Genomic DNA, 313 nt, shown 5'->3' with positions numbered 1-313 from the left:
GCGCGGAGGGAGGATCTGGGGGGCCGGGGAGCTGTGGGGACTCGCGCCACACTGCTAAGCTTTGCCTAAGAAACTACTACCGAGGAAGCCTCGGGCCTTCATCCCAGGTACCCTGGAGGCTGAGGCCTGAGGATCGCGGCTCGAGGCCCGGCCCGGCCCGATAAAGCCCAAGGAACCAGCCCACGCCCGCGGGGACTGGAGCGGTGCCTCCGGCTGCTGGGCGCCCCGGGTTGGCACGCATGCGCACACCCAGGCCCAGGGCCCCCAGTGCCCCCGCCTTGGCACGCATGCGCACACCCAGGCTGGGCCCCCA

The sequence above is a fragment of the Dipodomys ordii genome, unplaced genomic scaffold (genome assembly GCF_000151885.1).
Source record: "Dipodomys ordii isolate 6190 unplaced genomic scaffold, Dord_2.0 Scaffold69, whole genome shotgun sequence".
In the NCBI taxonomy this organism is placed as follows: domain Eukaryota; kingdom Metazoa; phylum Chordata; class Mammalia; order Rodentia; family Heteromyidae; genus Dipodomys; species Dipodomys ordii.
This window is presented reverse-complemented; position numbering follows the sequence as displayed.